We start from the raw sequence: 16,546 nt of genomic DNA on the forward strand, positions 1-16,546 counted from the left end.
AAATAACCTAGTTGGGCTGATCTTGAAGTCACACTGCAAAGCCTATTTACCAAAGGCATAAAGGGAGAAAAGATAGGTTGGATTTGGAATCTGAGCACTGAGAGTTTACGTGTATATCTGGAATGTTGTTTTGACTTTCTTTTGTCTGTTCCCACGTTTTGGAGAAAATGCTGGGTTACTGTTTGTAAATATAATGATTCTATAAACGTTTTGTAGATATAATTATATAAAATACTTAGACTTATTTATAAATATTTACACATATAAATATGTGTATGTTGTATTCTCCTCTTAGGTATTTAAATAGTTTTCTCCTTTCCCAGCTTATGCTGTTCTGTGTTTTACATATGAAAAAATACACGTGCTTGAGTATTTGAATAATCTCATCTGCCTGAACAGACTTTTCATGTGACTGAAATCGGATGGAGGACTAAGGCTTGGCGAAAGCATTTGAAAGTTCAACACCTCTTTGATAAATAAGTTGTTCAAATGAAACTTTCTGCTGTTTCTTTTTTATAAACCTGTGAACCTTTGTTATTGCAGATGTTTGCAGCCAGTGATTTTGATCCTGGTCCTTTACCAGGCTCTTACTGTCTGAATGCTGCCACTGGAATAACACTTTCATCTTAGGCTTGTTAAGTCCAGTATAAGAGCTGAGGTTATTTTTAACCTTGCCTAGTCTCAGATGAAATGTTTTTGTTCAGTGTGAGTGTGCCTCTTTCCTGTGTGGTACCAGCGTTAGGTGCAGATGGTCATGAGTTTTTCTACAGCCTGCAGTGGATGGAATGCTCAGCGTCTGTTTCAGCAGAGGGCAGCACAACTGGATATTAAATAATTGTGTTTCGCCTGACCTTTACAGTGACTCGGACTTTCTCCCATGCTTCAATATTCTCCTCCAGACAAGAAAGATAAACCTTGGAAATAATGAGATTTTGTCTGAATCCTGTTTTTGCATATGCGTCTTAGTTGTAGAGCTCCCAGGTTTTGAATAGGCTTTGGCTGTCATTTCTGGCATTACTATCTAAAAAAAAAATAATAATTTCATAGCATTCAACTTCTTCTTGTAAAACTTCCATTCAGTGTCTTCTGAAGTTATCTAACTGGGCAGGAAGTGGCTGAAGGTGGAAGTCAACAATAATCAGATTAAATCCATTTTTTCACTCATGTCTACCTGTCTGCACCTTTTTCCCTTTAGCAGAACTATGATGAGCTAGGGGAATGAGAGGAAGAGGAGATGAATTAATGGATATTTTCACAAAAAAAGGGAAGAGCTTTCAGTCACACCACAAGCAGAAGAAAGTATGGCTGCTTTGCAGTTGGTCACGCTGCTGACCTTGTCTCTTGTGTAGCAAAGAAGTTTCTAGTGGTTACAAAAGGAAGCGTGCTGGAGCCTGCTGAGCTCCGATTCTGGCAGCAATACCTCCTGTTTCCATTCTGTAGTCTTCCCATCTATATATTAAGTCTGATGCTTTCTTCCTCATTTAGGTTGTGCATGGGGGGTGGGTGGGTGTCTTTTGGGTTTTATTTTTGTTTTGTGTTTGTTTTTTTTAAAGGGCATTGAAGAAGTAAAATGCTTGGTGAAATATACCTAAATTTAGTGAAGGAAAGTTGCTTTAATTCTGTACTTCCCTTGGCTTATGTGAGTTTAACCAATTTATTTGTTTGAGAGTGCAGTTGCTTTTTTCTTTTGAGGTAGCAAGGCTTTCCATGTTGGTAAATGCTGTCACTACGATGGCAAACAGCTGAAGTGCTGGAAGAAGGTTAGATTGTGGCTGAATGGCAGGTATATGGGAGTTAAAACTGAAAAGGCATCCTGACACTAATTATTTTTGTGTGTCAATGTAAGATAGACTGCAGAGAGATATTTCAATAAAATCTCCTTTTAGGATCAGCAGACTTGTTCCTTGTGACTCTTCTGTAACTCAGAAGGAGCAGGATGTGGGTTTTGAATATGATTGTGTGATCCTGTCTGCTCTCTTTAACATTTTATATCTCAAAGTGCATGTCCTTTTTGAAAGTAAGGTGGTTTCTTTTTGTCCCACTTCAGCAAGTTACTCCTCTTCACAATTTCCATAATGTTACACATACTTTTATTTTTACTTATGAAGTTCAAAATGCACTTGTGTTGTAAATCATGGTCTAAAAAAAGAGCTGTATAAAGTTTCAGACATCATCATCTCCCAGGGATTTCAGCTGTTGCTATAGAAGCCTAAATTCTCTTTTGAGAGACCTTTCCAATATAAAGAAGCTGATACTGGAGGGAAGTTGTCATGGAAATATGCAGCAAAAAGAGAAAGGAAATCTCAGTTTGATGACTGTTAAATAGGCTTAGCCAACTTGGTGACGTGGCTTCATATCTAGAGATCTGATTCTGCAGATTCTCTTCGTTACATTCCAGTGGACTGGAACACTACAGGCTAGAACATAAAAAAATTATTTAACATTTATATGACCAAAGATACCTCTTCAACTTGGTGAGCTTCATGTTTATCCAGATTCAAGTTGCCTCACTGCATAATGAAGTCTAAAAAGCAGTGTGACACTATTCCTTAGGCTGCCCAACTCTCCAGGTGGGGAGGCAAGGGCTATTTGTGGCTGCATTGCAGGAATGGGGCTCATGGTTCTCTGATGTCAGGACAGCGGGGTGGGTGCAGAGAGCAGCATTTTCTGCAGCCGCCACTGGTGTTTCTCTGTTGGAGGAACCCCCTCCAGGTGATGTTGGCAGGCCTGGGAATTTCCAGCAGCCTGGTGGGGTGTGAGCAGCAGCACAGCTTTTTATTATACTTCTGGCAATGACTACTCTGAAAGGATTTATAAAGCTACTACTATTGAAATGAGGCTTTCAAACCAATTTTAAAATGACTAACTAAAAATAGCTTATTCTTGAGCTTCAGTGCCATTTCAGATTTGAACAGGAGTCCTTTGTGTCCAGCTAAACGTTGGTATAAGCAGATCCCTCTCCATACATTTCTTGTCCACTTATACCATCACTAAGCCTGGTAGGTTCCCTGGTTTCAAGCTTCTTGTGGCTTTCTTACTAAAGCCTCCTAATATCTAATAGATGTGATGATGAGTGAGCTGCCTTTAAGTATCTATTACCAGTATCACCATGGTAACTGCTGTAAGAGTTTCGTGCTGGTAGAAGGCTTCTAGCTCCCTGAGATACACAGGGCAAAATGCTTAGGCTGTTGTTTTCATGGTTTCAATGAGATCACACGCAATATCGAAGAGGAAAAAAATAACGTATTTCTTTTTCATAACAGTGAATATTAATGGCACTGAAATGAGTAAGACTGATTCTGGAGTCTGTCTTCAAATCAGAGGATAGAGGACAGTTAACCCAGGCAGGGACTGGCCCAGCTCCCCCTGGAGAGCATGCCTTCACCAGCAGGCTCCTGCAGGAGTAGGGAAATGTCGCTTTCCTCGACTGAGCCAGCGCTTAGCCTTTCTTTTGATACTGTCAACAAGTGAACTAATTAATCCTAACGAAGAATGCAGAATTGTGGTATTCCACTTGCCACAGGAGCAGGCAGAGTTGCTGAGTGATTCACTGTGGAGCAGAAAAAATTGAGCTGGCTTGTGTGTGTTCCTCTCGTTTCTCCGTATTCCCAAACAGCTACATTTTTGCTCAAGGCCTTCAGCTGCTGTGTGCCAGTGTGTGTTGGGCAGTGCCCTGAGTGACTTCCCTGCTGTCCTGGATTTCCTAATCTTCCCCTTTCCTTCTCTGGCATCTGCTTTCTTTCCCAAGTCCCTGTTGCTTGGCCAGCCTATCCTCTTTTGCTCTGTAATGACAGTTGTTTCTATGTGCTTCTCCGTGTGACAGGTTCACTAATGTCCCTCATGCTAACTCTGTCACCTCAGGGGGTGGTTTTGCTTTCATTTATTTACTTACGGTAAACAGGTCACAAACTCCATAGGATACTTCTTAATTTTCGTGCAGTCTGTTCTCTTGCTTAATTACACTCCTATTCTAGTATCTGCTGGAGAATTTAAATTATCACTTGCTTTCGTAAAGACCTGGAAAGCTGAGCACCTATTTCTGCTGCTCTCCCACTTCATTAGCCGTGCCCACTGGTTTTGGCACTTAGGCCTTCCACCTTTTGGTAAGGGAGGCTTCCATTTGTGTAATGAGCTGTTCTGGGAGGCTGAGCTTATGGGCCTTGAGGGGAGGTGCAGTTTGCATTCACTTTCTGTGTGTGTGTGTACAGCTGACGTGACAGTGAGTGGTGCTGTGCACCTCTGTGATGGAAAGAGTTCTGCCTGTCTGGACGATGAGTTCATGCTGATGAAGTGCTGATGTTTGTCCTTACCTGCCTCGTAGGCAACATGATCCACATACTGAGACCGTTTTTGCTGAGCTTGATAATACTCATAATTGACTTTAGTTATAATGTCTATTGTGTGCCACATTTGGACTGAGGGTTTAAAATCTGAAGTAATTGTGATTACTAACCAAGATATCCAAGGAAATAATTTTCATAAGAAATCTTGAAAGCAGAACCTGGATCTCAAAATGGAATTTGCTTGCATTATACCACTGCCTGTTTCTTAATAGTTATTCTGTAACACTGTGGTTAATACTGGGAGGATCTTGGTCTGTGCATAATTCAAATTTCAGTTACATGGTTAAATTTCTCAATTGTGAGAAGTTGATTTAGAAGTTTAAACAGCAAAAAGAAATGTATGAACAAACCAGCTGTCTGGAAGCAAGGGATTGCTAAACTTTAATTTAGATTCTCCTTTTTTTTTCTGGATTTGATTAAGTCACCAACACCAAACTTTCATGCTCTGGTTCTGGGTGCCTATGTGATACGGTATGTGTGTCTTTCACAGAACTGCTGGCTTACTATATGGGCACTAAAATCAGTGAGCACTGTAGATTCTTACTAGCTTATGTTACTTGGTCAGGCATTTAGTTGCCTTTGCTTCCCTACCTGTAAAATAGATGAGTTATTAAGCTACTGCAATGATTAGCTGATTCTGTTGAAGTAATCTGTAAAAGATGCAGATGGTAAGAACAAGATGGAAACTCTAAGACATTGCTATAAGGGGAGTCAAACATTACCAATAGTGCTTTTTCTGAAATCCTGATCTACGTTGGAGGGCTTGTTTGTCTCCTGGGACTTGAACTCCTTGTGCTTCATCAGTTTTCTGTTAATTTGTCCTAGTTTTTGTTGCTGCTGGGCTTCCTGTGATGCACTCTGTGCATCTAGGCATACCCTGCAGTTCTGCTTCTATTCAGCGGCTGTCAGCAGTTCTAGTGCAAGGCCCTCTGAAACAAAGCTGACAGCTTGGGTCTTTTAACTGCATCACCCTGAAATGTACCTAGAAGTTCAAAGCAATGGGGCATTCCTCCACCATCCCTTTGGGGTTTTTGAATTCTAAGGCAGCCTCCAGCACGCATCTTTTCCAGTCCTTAATTTTCCTGCCCAGCTCTCCATTGACAGTGATCAGCAAAAATTTAATGAAATGGTTTTCTTTTCAAGGTTCCTTAGTGTTTCTAATGGGTACCTGTTGTAATTCCTTTCCCGTTAGGCGATAAAATGCAAGCTTTTCCATCATTGATCCCTTTTGGACTATAAGCAAAGGGAGCGAGTAAGGGTTGTGCGGTGTTTTGCCTGTGTAGGTAGTAAAAACTTGCTGTGCTACTTGAATATGGTAATTCACTATGAATTGTTAATGAATGCCATGTTATAACCTATATATCAGAAAACTAACTGTGAAGAATAATAAGGAATAGAGATACTCCCTTTCGCCTAAGTCTTTCACTCAGTCATGGAAATAAAAAAATTCATTTAAATAAAAAAACCATGAAAAGTCTTATCTTCCCTTTTTAGGGAAGAACACTGAGTATTGACTTTTTTGCATATTTAGGTTTAGCTGCATGTTGAATAGAAAGGTGACTGCAGTAAAGCTATCCTTGGTTTGTTGCTGCCTCCGATGCGTAAGAAAGTGCAGACATTTGTAAACAGAGAAAAAAAAACTTTGGATGAGTGTGTGCAAGTGTGATCAGAGATTTTTATTTAAACGTGAAATACAATGAATATTCCTTAACCACAGAGATTTTCTTCCTCATTTTGCCTTTTTCTGTGGGTTGCCTTTTTTTTTTTTGTAGATAGATGACTTAACTCTTAAGTGTTCTACTCGGAAATGACGGAAATGCTGAAAAATGCTGGCACTTCTTACAGACTTACTTTTGAAACAGGCAGTTTCCTAATTCTATTTTTCACTTAGTGGCTGTTCCCTTGGAAATTTTAAAGTTGTTGTCTGGTCTCTTGAAATTTTGGCAATAGGCACTGGAGGAAGCTGTTTTTCTTGTCTCCTATAGTACTCCATGTTCCATAAAACATATCTGCCTTTTTTCAAATTTTAATTATTCTCTTCTCTTTCAGCAACAAATATTTTCTCTAGTTGCAGGTCAAAGCTGGCAGCCATTCCACAGGCTGAGCCCCTCAGGTATGTGAGTGGGCACATGAAACTGTGTAATAATCTCTTAGGAACAGGATTGGGGGTGGGGGGGAGGGAAATTTGAGTTCTCCAAGTCAGCACATACAGCTTTCTTGGGCTGGCAGAGCCTTTTTGGCAACAGTTGCAGGAGTTCACTCTTTATATCCTCCCGTTTGATCAGCATCATCTTGTTAACTGAATAGCAGTTATTTTTGTCAAAATGGAAAGTGGTGTCTGTGTCCCATGATTCATTCTGCAAACGTCCACTAGCTGCTTGAACTTCCTGACATCTGTAGGGGAACGGAGAAAATAAAGAAGCTTGTATCAGTTATGTACAAAAAGGAAGAAAGTGTTGGAGTAAATGCTGTCCTAGAGCCATGGCCTGACTCCACTAATGCCCACATTCTGATGCAGACTTTCCTTTGTAATTACTTTTGGTTTTATAACTCCAGACAGTTCCAAGCTTTATAACTGAATTAGAGACTTACTTTAAAAAGACGTTGTTATTGACATAATAGCCTTGTTTATGGAATTTCTCTCCTTTGTAATTAAGATTGTTTCATGCACAAGATCAGTTAAATATAGCATAAATATCTGTAAAGGCAAAACGAGGTTCCTTGTGTGAACCTTGTTTTCCACACTCTTTCTGTGCATTTGCTTCTCAAATGAGCTATGCCACTAGAAATTCTGCCCTTTGCCCATTCCATTAAGTTGTGTCTCGTCCATATTAGTTCTTGTAAAATTGCACAGGCAGTGCAGGTCACAAAAAACATTTAAATTCCTCAAATGCAGTGTTTTAAAGGTGTATTGATTTGCGGGGTTTGGTCTTACTCTCACATACCTTGTTGCAGAGTCGTGGGAGCTAGTGGATTGAACAGCATGCAAACAATATGCTCACTGTAATTTTGTCTGTCAACCAAATTTACCAGCTGGGTGAGAACCTGGCAGAATCTTTTTAAAAAGTTTATATCACTACTTGAAATTGTTTTCTCATCCTGGCTGTGTGAAAGTAATTATGGTTAAAGCCCTGGACAAGCCACAGGCTTTCTTTATGAGCGTGGCCAGCTTGTTTTAGCTGTCTGCTTCTGGGCTCTTTGTTCATTAAACAGAAAGACAATTTTTCAATTCTAAAGGTTTTGTGCTGATTAATTCTTTGGTCTAAGTAAAGAGATCAGATAATTATAGTAGTAAGTGCTCCCAGAAAACCTCTAAATAAACAAATGTACTGTCTGGTCTTGTTGGGTTTGGGAAAATTGTATTTCACTATTCCAGTCAGTCTACCAAAGCTGAAGCATGTAAATGCTGTGACCGTCTCCTTATGTCCAAGCATTTTCATTTTTAAGTTTTGGTTAAGTTATATTTATCAAAGCTAAAAATACTGTTGCGAAGGAAATATAGTAACGCATGTCCTGTCCTCACTCCCCTCATTTCAGTTCTTTATTTCTCTTGGCTGAAGGATAGGAAAACCTGCTGAGCTGACAACACTGCTCTCCCACTGATGACCCTATATGAACGCACTGCCAATGGCAAAGAGACAGTGCACTGCAGTCCAAAAAGTGTGTGTGTTTTCTTCAGACAATGAAGCTTTTCAGCAAGGTGATGTCCCTCCCATTTAAGAGTTCAGGGTCCAGGGACGTGCAGCTGTTTGCGTCTGAGTCAGTATCTTTCAGCTGTATCTGTTCAGTTTTGAAGGTGGCCCATAATCAAAGCAGAGGGAGTGACTTGCAGTCCCTCCGCTGGGTACCTGAGTGACCTCATTGCCTATGCATGCATCACTGAATGTAGTGTCACCTCCTCAGGGAGGAGAAACACAGTGCACATAGATCGCAGTACCTACAAGAGTTTTGTTAATATGAATGACAGAAAGTACTGCCATCTTATTGGAGATGTGAATAATCTCAAAAACTCCTGAACATTAATGTGTATGAATCTGTAATGGGTAAGTTCTTCCGCCTGTGATTACACAGCCTGTTCTTGGGTACTGAAAAAAATGGCAAAGTAGGTTGGCTAGAAGGATTGGTGTTGTAGGCATTGGTGAACTTGGAATAGCACCTGGCATGATTGGTTGAATGTTTAGGGACTTACAACTGGTAATGTATGCTTGAGACCTGCCAAACACAGGCCATTATCATATGTTAAATAAGTCATTGTGTGGTCTTTTTCTTCTTCTGGTGTTTGAAGATCTGAAGGCAAGCGAGCGTTCCTCGCTCTTTAAGAATATCATGAGAAAGTTAGATCCCAAATCTATAACCTTCAGAAAGGATTCATCTTGGACTCACCCTGTCTCCTAAGCTTTGGTTATTCTGCAATAACAGTGGTGCCAATACTGAACTGAAATGTAGATTTACTCTTGGCATAACGTTAGCTTCCTTGAAGCCCCTTCAGCACCTAGAGTAAAGAGTTCCGGAGGATGTGGTAAGGCTGAACTATTCAGATGCAGCAACTCTTTTTAGGCTCATATTGTAGATCTTCCTGATCTTTCTGTCTATTATGAGACTACTGTTGCAACATCAACATTGCATATATACTAGGTCCACACTGCTGGGAAAAGATCCCTCTCGGCAGTTCAGAAGAGGATTCCTGATCTGTAGTCATAGTCTGAATGTCTTGGGTCAGAGGCATCAGAGAGTGAAGAGCCCTCTCTCCGTCCAGAGTTTAACAGAAAGCCCAGTTCTAAACAACTTAGGTTTCAGTGTTTGAAATTTAGATTTGGATTTGATTTCTTTTTGCATCCCCTCTGTTTCCTCCAGCTTGATACTATCTTTGCCTGCTCTAACTCTGTTAAAGACTTCTGGCTCTACCTTTCCTGTTTTCAGATACAGATTCTCTTCAGAAAGCTTAAGAGGAAAGTTCTTGAGCACTGCTCCCTCTTGTCCCTTATTTGCGTTCTTCTAAATAAAGAACAGATTGACACTTCTTCTTACGCAGCTCAAGAGAAGTCACTAGAGACTGATTCTAGTTACTTCTTGTGTAAAATCCTCTGTCTTGATATATCTTCCTTCCCTGCACGCACGCACACTCTTTTCCACTTTTTTTAAGCAATGATGGAGGCAAGGGAAATGTCGTAAGGTGTCCTGGCTGTGATTGCTGGCACTCTGGGGAAGAGATTATTAGCATGGAATATAAAAAGCTTCTGAAAGCTGCTTCTGCAGTTGCCTCTGAAAAATGCCTTCTTTCTTTGGCCACCTCCTTGCCCTTCCTACGTTGTACATACCGCATGTTTTTACTTGATTGGATTGTGCAGACTCGTCTTTGGTTTAAGTTCTCTGCCCAGTGTCCAGTTCTGCTGTTGGGGATGATGGGGTACTGCAAGAAACTAATCTGCCTTATGGATTGAAGCATCTCGGTGTTTTGGAGGTGGGATACAAATGGCTTTCTTGCATAAATCCTCCTTGCTTTGATGAAAATATAATATTTCTTATTCCCCTGAGTAAGCAAGTGTGCATATGTGTGTGTGTGTGTGTGTGCTGAATGCCAAAGCGCTGGTGAAGCCAGCTTGCTTCCGTATGTGAATCATTTCTCAGGCAGCTCTGTGTCTCACTGCAATGTGGTTTTCCTCTCAGGGAAGCACTCAAGCCCTGAATTTTCAGTCTGGTTTGCACATGCTGTCAGGAGCTAGTGGGAGACTGTTTTCTTTTTAATGCAGAAAAGAGGACAAGCTTTTACTGTAAGTATTTTAATTTTTTATTTATTTTTTAATGTGGGGACTGTATTTTCTCTAGAAGGGTTCTAGGATCAATAATGTATTCTTAGAGTGAATGGACCTGCTTTGCTCAACAACACTTTTTTTTTTTTGTAGTATCTCACTCTAAAACTAAATTACACAAAACATGTGCAGTGCAAACAACTCTGAATTGGCTAAAAATGAGCTGGGGGTGGTCTAAAGCCATTACAGCAACAAAACCCAAAATACCACCACATGAGCCGGTGAGAACTGGCTACTGTAATTTTTCTTCTGGTCAGCTGCATAATGTAGTGAGAGAAGGGCTGAAGCTGTTTCTGTGCCTGTTTCTGCTTTCTCCTCTGGCAATTTAAGTTGTGCTCCAACAGTTAAACGAAGCAGGAGCATGAGCAGGTTTTCCTCTGCTACTGCATATTCACATAGTCCAGTCCAGAAACAGCAGAAAGGAACAAGCTGCTAAGCAAATTGGTTTGACAGCTAGCATCTCTGCAGGGTGATCCGTGAAAGCATCGGGGAGCACGCCAGCCGCGTACCCTCTTAAAACACTACAGCAAAGAGCTGTTCAGATTCTCAGCAGGACCCTTTAATTATAGCCCTTTAACAGTTGTCCTTCAAATTGTACGGTGGAGTGAAGCTTGATCATAATAACAATAGTAATAATAATAGCATTTATATGGTAAAGTTGTAGAGCTGTTAATTAAGTCCTGTGTATGTGGCAGTAAAGGTTTACTGGTAGAACTGGTTTGAAAACAGCGATTTTTCTACCCCTTTCTCTTGTACACAGGCTTAAGTTCTTCTAGACATCCCCTGCTAATCCTTTCTGTCTCGCCTCTAAAACAGACTGTTTTGCATGTTCTTCTTCTACCCTTTCTAAATTATGAAGTGCTCTCTGCCCCTGTAACCTCAGCAGGAGAGAGGATATTCGGTTTGCTGAAACAGTGTTCATTGTCTACACAATTTAACAGATAACTAGCATAAGAATACGTCATCCTAACATGTACATATGTATGCACTACCCCTTCCTTTTCTACTTCAGTTCTAAAAAAGAAATCAATTTCATTATGTAGCCCACCAAAGTGGGTCTTTCAGTCTATCAGTGGTTGCTTAAGTCACAGTTGTAAACACTTGATACTGGTGCCTGAATCTGTTCTGTTCCTGTTTGGTATGAATATTTTTAAAATGCAGAAGTCCTCTAGGTTCTCCTGCCGTTTTGAAATTACATCCTTGTCCTTGCAAAGAACCCTTTCTGTTAATGCTGTCACTTAAACTGGGAACTTCTGAATGTTTATATAAGTGCCCTATTCTGCACTTTAATGGAAGATAAATATTTCCTTAAGGGATAGCTTCCAGATCTCAATTATTTCTCTGCATTGTCATGGATGGAAAATAGGAGTCAGGGAAACGTCCCAGTATGTGGCAATCTGTGAGGCTGCTCACTTGTGTGCTGTGTGACAGCTGTTGATTTATCTCATTTTTCCTTTTTTTTCCTGTGGCGTTCCTTTCCAAGGCACATGAATGAGTGTATCTTCATAAATATGCTATTTAGTGAACAAGTGTGATCCCATTTTTATACATGGAAAATGTATGAAATCTACAAGGAAAATGGAAGATTACATGGTAGAGGTAGTACAATAAATCTGTGCTGGAGCTGAGGATAGAACCAGGTGGAATCCCAAGCGAGCACATCGACTGCGATGCCATCCCTCCATGTTTTGAGGGGACAGGGAACCAGCCAGTCTGTGTGCATGTACCAGACAGGATTACCATGGAGCCACATGCTGTGCGTCTGTCTGCCATTCCAAAAAACATGATCATTCCTTCTTTCTTGTAGATGTATCTACCCTCTATGCCACAGAAAAATGTAATGACAGGTAATTATCAGGCAAACCACTTGTAATTATTCTTAATTTCTTTAGCAATTATATAGCTCTTGCTCTATCTAAAATGAAACCTTCTTTTCTTCCTTCTTGCGGGTTGGCAAAACATGAAGTGTTAACCATGTGTGTCACTTACTTTGTACTGTATTCACTAGGACAGCAGTTCAAAGAACCTGGATTAATGAACAGTAGCTACCTTGAAATGGTTCTAAAACATTTTGTTCTCGACTTGCAATATACTGAACACAAATTAAACCCATCTATTCAGGGCAGAGTCATATTGGGGAAAGCCCAGAGTGACCTAATTCTTTGCAATTATAACATGGTTGCAACTTCAAAAAAGAAAGTTTGGAATCAATGCATTGTTTTTACCCTTCCTGAATCTTTCCTTTGACTTCTGTCTCCAAAGGGTGGATGTTAGCACTATGGAAACTGATCCGTTTTTCCTGCTTGTCGTACATTAAAGCACGAAGGGAACTACAACTTGTAAAAATGCATTCTCCAAATTCTGTAGTGGAATCACTTCCTAGATGTAGTTTTGATGTGATTTGATAAAATTTGGAATTTACTGCATAACCTCTGTGTAGGCATTCTGCCAATACATGGCTTTCATATATGTTCTCCCAGTATGACGATATGCTGTCCCTGCCGGTCTTCCTACAAATGCCACCCTACCCCCCTGATTATGTCTTTTTCCTTGTGTGATCAACATGATCCAGAATGGGCACATGTAAGTCTACATCTCTGCTCTGGAGTTAGTGAAAGATCATGCCAGTCTTCTGTCCTTTCAGCCTTACCAAGACAACACATCGACTGGAACCAGAGGGGCACAGTAGACTGTTTATTGATGGCCAATGTACAGTTGTGCTTCAGGGCTTCTTCAGGTATCACACTATCCAGCTGGTAGCCACCATCCTACTAGGGGGCTAATGAGCAGAAAATTACAGAAAAATTGGATTTTTGTTTCCTTAATCCCAGGTCATTTAGAAGATCAGGGGTCGTAGGAAGGTAGCATAGTTTCTCTTCTTAGATGTGTAGTGGTGACTGGTTAGATAATCAGTATGAGGAAGGAGGAGGAGATTGAGTATCCATGTACAAACAGCATAATTTAAATTACAGGAGGAGCATGTTCCCAGACATATGAAAGCACAGCTTTGGCTTGATTGTTTTATGCATCAGTCACTGTGTTAGATGATGGTTCTGAGTTTTTTTTCTAGAGAAGTAGCAAAGATACCTGTGTTTTCCTGTCTTTTATAAACGGCCAGTAATATGGAACACGGATAAGAGAAATGCAGCAAAGTAAATCTTCTGTCTGTATGCATGAATGAGGATTTTGTTGTAACTTCTGCATGTTTTTTGTGGCTCTAACTAAGAATAAAACATTGACAAATCCAAAACTCCAGGGAGAACTTCCGCCCACCCTCCTCCACAGAAGGTTTTGCTCTGCTCTCATCTGTCCATGCCTGGAAAAATCATCAATGACTCTAATGGTTGCTGTGGGAAGAGGATTTTATTTTGAGCAATGTTGAGACATGGTTTTGGAAGTTGAGTTGATGGCCAGAAACCTGTCATTTGTGGCTGGATGGAACTGTCTTCACCTAGGCCATTTCTGACTTAGCTTAGACATCCCTGTAACCATTCAGTGTGTGTGTATATATATACACTAGTTTATATCCATTTTAGAGAATTATGGAAAATACTAAAGAAATAATCAAGAAACGCCTTAACACAAAAATGTGAGATTGTCTTTTGTCACTGTAAGCACAGATAAATTAACTTTGTCTTTGAGAGAGCCACAGGAGTTTGCATTGTCTGTGTGCTTCCATCTGATACCATGAAGGGAAGGTTGCTTATACTGTAAAGGAGCCATGTGCCCTGTAAAAAATTTCTGATGTGATACTATATTGAATGTGCTCTTCTGAGGTCTTTTTTTTTAAGAGTCCTACGGCAGAGCAATTAAAACAAACAAACAAACAAAAAACCCAAAGCAAACAGCAACTCAAAAGAGTAATCTTCATGTGAGGATACAATCAAGGATACAATCTTCAAGCAATGTCAGCACAATGAAGATTTTGAAGATGTGATTCTTAAGCTATATCAGAGCCACTGATGGTTAAATCCTGGAACTGGTATTTTGTTTTGTATTTTCCCAATGATTAGTTGGGTGACCTTGAGCATGTATGTGTGTTAAATCTTAAGATATAAAGCAATACACAGAAATTATCAACTTTTTTAACTCCTTGCAAAAGCACCTGGATTTTATAACCGCCTAGGTGTGTTATTATAGGACATTTGTCTCCACTCTTGAAAGTTAAAAAGTAATAATACTAAAACCACCTTTGCTTGAGGCATGCATAAACCCAGCAGAATTTGCTATGCTGTAGCGTGCAGTCTGGACATGAAAATTTCTAAGCAATGTCTTGTCTCCTGGTACTCTACCAGCAAAACATGAAAATGCAGCTGCAAATGAGATTGGAAAGCAAGTTAGCTGAGGTAGACCAGAGGAAACTGCTGTTTATTGTTTGGGGTCAGGTTTATAATTGATTCTCTTTGGCCAACAAAAGCAAGAGGAGCTTTAGGGGTGAGGTTTTGGGAAACAGGCGTATCTTGTCTGTTCCTTTGAGTTGTGTTTGGGTGGAAGAAGGTGGTCTGGCTTGTGGCTTTTTTTTTTTTGGTGGGCTTTTTAATCCAATCTTAATGAAAGCTAAGCTTTGTCCCAGCAAAATTCCAGCAATTGTCTCAAAGCCTCAAAGACACTAAAGACAAAGGTAACAAACTAGAGAAAAGAAGGGATGGATGTGTTAGATACAGAAATACTAATACGGAGCTGAAAGGAATAGATGCCTAAGGAAAGCCGCTAAAAATGACCAAAAGAGTAAACAGTTTGTTTTTAATTGTTAGCCTGGCCTTATTTCCAAATAGGTTTTTCTGTGCTATTTATCTTCAAGTTACCAATTACGTACTGGACTATCAAGTTCCTTGGTTTGTGACCCTGGCTTAGTTCCTGATATCAGCTAAGAAATCAAGATGAGTCATATGGAAGCATCTGTCAAGCCTAAAAATTGTTTAAAGTGAATTGATGTGAAAGGCAGAAAAGAATTCTATGCTAGCCGAGCTGGCTATCCTGCCATATAGCTTCCTACACACCACTAGAAAATGCTTTACAGTTTACTGAACTTGTTAGATATTTCTATGTTCCAGTTGATAGTTTGTCTGAAAATAGCAGAGATTGATTAGGTTAGAAGGAAAACCGCATAAGCACGATGCACATTTTGCGTGCAAAAAGAAAAAAAAAAAAAAACGAGGAGAAAATTGTGCTTTGATTTCATGATTTCATAAGAACGTGTAATAAAAGTTCTGGAATAGTCTGACCTTTTGAGGTAATGAAAAGTAACCAAACTGCAGGAAAATGGCATTGGGAACTGTGGGTTTTAACCCACCAAGGTCACAGACTTCTGTCCTCTGAGTCCTCTACCTGCAAAGCTGGTACTTCTGACCTCATTTTTAGAAATGCTGGGCATTCACAGGTCTCAATGAACCTGCCATCTGGTGCATTGCTCTCCAGATCTAGTAATGAGTTCTCGTAATTCTTTATTTCATTCATGTTCCCAAAGCACTTTCAATGACTCTGCTTTAATTTGACTGTCCTGTTGAGCAAGTAGCATTACACACAGACATGAGCACCAAAACCTAAATTGTGTGAAGTACATGGGGGACAGATAATTTGTATATCTAGCCTCTCCCAAGAGGGATTTTCCTATGTAACTTCATTTCTGCAGATATGCTAATAATTTTTATTTACTTAATAGTGTAACTGCTACAATTCTTGACTGAAATAGTATTGCTTGTCATTACTCAAATCAAACTATCTACTCTTTTTAGCTACTCAGAGAAAAATAGCCTTTAATATTCAGCAGAACGTGTTTCCTAGAAATTTGTTATCCAGAACTAGTGAATTACTCCTTTGATGGATAGCCAGGCCTTAAGATCCAAGAGACCTGGTGCTGTTTCTGCTGATGCTGACTGCCTGTGAGAGTTAGGATAAATTCTTAATCCAATTTTTCTGGCTGTAAAATGGGAATAATTCTAGGCTGGTTCTAAAGACTTTTATTAATGAATGCATATGGACTAATAAAAAAAGTCTAGGTTCTCAATCTCTAATAAAACCAGTAAAATTTCAAGTGCAATGGACTGTCTTTCCACTGTGAAACTCCTGCCAACTGTCAAAATAGTCCACATCGCAATTTTCCAAATACCCTTTAAAAACACAAGTGAGAGAGGATGAACTATATAGTATGGCCTGAATTTTTAAAGACAACTGCCTACAGGGAATTCTGAGGATTACTGAGAAAAAAAAGCGCTTTCAGGACCAGCTTTACATTTTTGTAAACCCTCTGATTATCTCATGTGCAGGACCTGTTTCAGAGAGGGTTATTTAAACCCCAGCACTTTTGAGTGTAAAAGATTTTAAAAACAAAACAGAAAAACCCACCCAACCCCCCGCATTTTGGAAGTGACTGGTAGTAGAACTGATTTTGCT

The 16,546-nt window shown here is 39.9% G+C and overlaps 1 protein-coding gene across 6 annotated transcripts in view; it reads left to right on the plus strand.

Moving 5' to 3' along the window:
* The first annotated feature begins 9,415 nt into the window (after positions 1-9,415).
* Positions 9,416-16,546, plus strand: part of SPECC1 (sperm antigen with calponin homology and coiled-coil domains 1) — an 89,244-nt gene continuing 82,113 nt past the window's right edge. For 3 of the 6 annotated variants that reach the window (XR_008745672.1, XR_008745671.1, XM_027791148.2), the window contains exon 1: positions 9,970-10,114. The gene's annotated coding sequence lies outside the window, so the exon portion shown is untranslated. Of the gene's footprint in view, positions 9,805-9,969; positions 10,115-16,546 lie in introns of those variants that run through there. The other 3 variants (XM_027791145.2, XM_027791143.2, XM_055795154.1) reach the window with 2 other exon arrangements.

This window comes from Falco peregrinus, chromosome 2 (assembly GCF_023634155.1).
Source record: "Falco peregrinus isolate bFalPer1 chromosome 2, bFalPer1.pri, whole genome shotgun sequence".
Taxonomy (NCBI): domain Eukaryota; kingdom Metazoa; phylum Chordata; class Aves; order Falconiformes; family Falconidae; genus Falco; species Falco peregrinus.